We start from the raw sequence: 4927 nt of genomic DNA, 5'->3' as shown, positions 1-4927 counted from the left end.
AATGTTTCTGCTGTTGAAAGAAGCGTTCCGTCCACTACATTATACGTCACACCAGCAGCATCGCCTTAAATTCCCAGACCGCCATCTGCTGACTGGAGTGGGTAACGCAGATGAGTAAAACGTAGAGTTTATATTTAATTTTCAGTAAAACTGAATGCTTTTATTTACAACTGAATGCTTTTATGCTTAAAAAAATGCCTGCTTTTATCTACGATGTAACTAAATGTACATAACTTCAGCCTCTTCTGAAAACATGAGCTGCTGTCTGATGAAGAGAAACAGACGTATCTAGCTCCCAAAGGCTGAAATTAGATAATAATATGTTTTAGAGTGCACTGAAAATATTCAGCTGCAATAAGAATTATCTTGATAGTATGAAGAGGTAACTCCATGGACCATTTATCCAATGTATTGTAAAGCTAGCCAATGTTACAGTTTGAATAGCCGAGCGAGCTACTGTAAATGTCCATTGGTGTTTCATTAGCTACCTATCCATGTCAGTGAATAGCATTTTTTAATCATGTCATGATTATATGTCTCATTTCAAGTATCTAGCTGCTGGCTTAACAAAACATTCCAATCATATACAGTACCAGTCAAAAGTTTGGACACACAAGGGTTTTTCTTTATTTTTACTCTTTTCTACATTGTAGAATAATAGTGAAACAATACAAAATATATTTTATATTTCAGATTCTTCGAAGTAGCCAAACTTGACTGAAAAATACCCCTACAGCATGATGCTGCCACCACCATGTTTAGGATAAACTTCCAGAAGGACAACCATCTCTGCAGCATTCCACCAATCAGGCCTGTATGGTAGAGTGGCCAGACAGAAGCCACTCCTCAGTAAATGGCACATGACAGCTCTCTTGGAGTTTCCCAAAAGGCATTTAAAGGACTGTCATGGAAATTCAACAAAGGGACACTCAAAGTCAATAGTTAATCAATAATTCTTTATTGTCAGCTTGCTGGAGAGGTTCCAATCAACTCAATGCACCATAGTACACGTCTGTCAGGAGCTGTACAGGGGCAGTCCCGTTAGTTCTCGCATATACTGCAAACAAGTTATATTTGTATGATTTAGCTTATTAATTATTCATAATGAATTAACGTTTGCTTCATTCACGTGACCGACCAATAGTGGTTCATAACATGTGACAGACCAATAGCTCACAAGGCTTCTTCTCTCTAATCTGAGACCTTGAAACTGAGATATCTTTCGTTCTCAAAACAAGGGTCTGGACGTACTGCCAAATTGCATATCCTGACAATGAGGATTTGTTCAATCAGTCACTTGCATGAACACAGAAATGTGTTTAATTGGTCACTAGAAATTGGTTAATTTGTCACCTCTGGTGTGTCACAATATCTGTTTCTCCTTCACATGTCCACCCGAAAAGTTGTTTTCAGTGACACTCTGGACCCTGGGTATGCAGACGATGTCGGGCTGTCCCGAGCCGTACCATTAACCAGCATCAAAGAGGACATTTCCATGGGCTGGGAGGTAAAGCAGCTGGAAGACTGGGCCACATCCATCAACATGCTCCTGAATGGGAAAAGGTCTGTGGAAATTCAGATGTGTTTTTTTTAGAGACCATCCACAACCTGCACCACTAATCCTAGGAGGACAGGAAGTATCAGTGGTAACAACAACCTGCACCACTAATCCTAGGAGGACAGGAAGTACCAGTGGTAACAACAACCTGCACCACTAATCCTAGGAGGACAGGAAGTACCAGTGGTAACAACAACTAAGTATCTTGGTTTTCATCTAGACTGTAACCTCATCATTCACACATCAACCTGCACCACTAATCCTAGGAGGACAGGAAGTACCAGTGGTAACAACAACTAAGTATCTTGCTTGGTGGGAGGAGCCCAATGTCAAAACACAGTTTTAACGTGTCCAAATCAATAACCAATATGCAGAAAACTTCAACGTAAAATGTACTAAAATGACAAATTGAATTGACAAAATGACAAGACATGCCACAACAGTAATCATATTACTGGTATTTGCAGAAAACTGTAGGCTACATTGGGTCCCCAAAACTAAGAGAAACGCAACACTTATTTGTCATCACTCGTTGAAATGAATTTGCTCGAGATAAGGTTGCACGTCCTGTCAAAACTAACAGCTAAAAAAAACCACACAGAATCTGGGTATATCATTGGTTAGAAGACGATTTGTAGAAAACAGCTAGCTATATTTAGAAGTGTTCCATTTTGATTCAAGTGGGTCACTGACAAGGTAAGTCTAACATAACACTTTGTTAATCACTTTTTCCACCTGAGGCTAATATTCATATCATGCTGAAATCAATAGAACAGGGGGCAAACGTTTAGGGTTCTACATTATGACATCATTAAATTACTCCTACTACAATGTTAAAACATTCTACATTGTGACATTATTTCATTGATATCCTGAAACAACTTCTTCATGTATGTATTTTCTGATGTTTGATCAGAGGTCTTTTATCAGAGTATCTCTTGTCACATTGATCACAGCTATGAGATTTCTCACCTGTGTGTGTTCTCTGGTGTAATTGTAAATGTCCTGATGAAACAAAACTCTTTCCACAGTCAGAGCAAAGGTAAGGTTTCTCTCCTGTGTTTTCTCTGGTGTATAGTCAGCTGTCTAGATTCAGTAAAACTTTTCCCACATTGATCACAGCTAAAAGGTTTCTCTCCGGTGTGAATTCTCTGGTGTACTTTTAGTGAATCTGATCTTGAGTAACTCTTCCCACAGTCAGAGCAGTGGTGAGTTCTCTTCCCTGTGGGTCTCTGCTGGTGTTTATTGAGGTGTTCTGATTTGGAAAAACTCTCCTCTGCCTCTTCAGCTTCATGATGTTGTTGAGGCTGCCCAGAGGATCCACGATAGTCACGTCTCTCTCCTGTGTGAACAACAAAGTCAGACAGATGGTTAAAGGCCCACAACAGAAATACATAGTTTATTTTAGCTGAAAGGTGATGCCCAGGATGTTATACAACAATTGACATCTATTGTATGTTGAATGTTTAAATGCTTTTACAAACTTATTGGACAATTATCTTAAAAAGACAGTCAAGTGAGCAACAATAGACATGTTTTGTATTATTGTTTCCACAGTAGTATAGTGGATGATTCCAGGCTATAAATACATTATTGCAGTTGCTGAAACCCTAAGCAGTGTGTCAGATTACTTTTGGTCACCAAAATAGGCCCCTTTCTGTGATTGCACAAAAATTGCAGCATCAAGATATGCGTTGCTATTCACAAACTTACCACTGGGTAACGCAGTTGAGTAAAATGGATCTATTTTATTTTCAGACAAGTTGAAGGGAAGGAAGCATGATTTTTTTTACACACAAATTAAACCACACAGTGTGGTTAAAGAGTTAGTAACTTAGTTGTAGTCACGATCTGGTTACCTATTAAGTACAAACAGTTATGTTTTTGCGTTATTACATATTTGTTAATTTATTTCCGGATATCTTATAAACTACCCACAATGTACAATTTTGCAATGTCAAATTGATATACTCTGTGCTACCGAGTTCATATGGCCAGAATCCATCTCATATCTTCTCCCACTGCGTAAAGTGTGGTCGTGCAATAACTCAATTCGCTCTTGCACTCCTTTTAACGCCATTTTAACGTAAAACGTAGTACACTCTGTTTGTTACAGATTCTAGTTATGGAAACAGAAAACTGTATTGAGATCAAACGTTTCATCGATGAGAAAATGTGCAGAATGTTGGACAAAATCCATTTCACTCTATCATCTCCCACTCATCTTTCACTGGGCTTCCTCTCATCGCCATATTTGGTAGTGAGTAAAAAGTACATCCTGCTCCTCTCCTCTCTACCTCACGTCCCCTCACAGTCCCTTCAGTTTCCCCTAATGTCCCCTCACAGTCCCTTCAGTTTCCCCTAATGTCCCCTCACAGTCCCTTCAGTTTCCCCTAATGTCCCCTCACAGTCCTAATGTCCCCTCACAGTCCCTTCAGTTTCCCCTAACGTCCCCTCACAGTCCCTTCAGTTTCCCCTAATGTCCCCTCACAGTCCCTTCAGTTTCCCCTAACGTCCCCTCACAGTCCCTTCAGTTTCCCCTAATGTCCCCTCACAGTCCCTTCAGTTTCCCTTCACGTCCCCTCACAGTCCCTTCAGTTTCCCCTAACGTCCCCTCACAGTCCCTTCAGTTTCCCCTAACGTCCCCTCACAGTCCCTTCAGTTTCCCCTAACGTCCCCTCACAGTCTCTTCAGTTTCCCCTAATGTCCCCTCACAGTCCCTTCAGTTTCCCTTCACGTCCCCTCACAGTCCCTTCAGTTTCCCCTAATGTCCCCTCACAGTCCCTTCAGTTTCCCCTAATGTCCCCTCACAGTCCCTTCAGTTTCCCCTAATGTCCCCTCACAGTCCCTTCAGTTTCCCCTAACGTCCCCTCACAGTCCCTTCAGTTTCCCCTAACGTCCCCTCACAGTCCCTTCAGTTTCCCCTAATGTCCCCTCACAGTCCCTTCAGTTTCCCTTCACGTCCCCTCACAGTCCCTTCAGTTTCCCCTAATGTCCCCTCACAGTCCCTTCAGTTTCCCCTAATGTCCCCTCACAGTCCCTTCAGTTTCCCCTAACGTCCCCTCACAGTCCCTTCAGTTTCCCCTATATCCCGTTAGATTGGCTGCTCAGCTTACCTAAATTATCCCTCACCCATCATAGCCCTGCAAATTCCCAACCAATCAGAGCGCTTCGAAATGCGCATCCGGACACTACACCCGCCCACTCAGGTCAGAGTGTTGTCGTTGTCCGAAGGGAGAAGACGCCTGTTTGTGAGGACTTTTTATTGATGACAGTAACACAAATGTCTGAATGTTGTGAGTGCATCGAAATATAAGCATTTCACTGTTGTATTCGGCGCATGTGACAAATAAACATAATACAATTAGA

The sequence above is a fragment of the Oncorhynchus masou genome, unplaced genomic scaffold, assembly GCF_036934945.1.
Source record: "Oncorhynchus masou masou isolate Uvic2021 unplaced genomic scaffold, UVic_Omas_1.1 unplaced_scaffold_931, whole genome shotgun sequence".
NCBI lineage: Eukaryota > Metazoa > Chordata > Actinopteri > Salmoniformes > Salmonidae > Oncorhynchus > Oncorhynchus masou.
The sequence above is the reverse complement of the archived record's forward strand: the minus strand, read 5'-3'. Positions refer to the sequence as shown.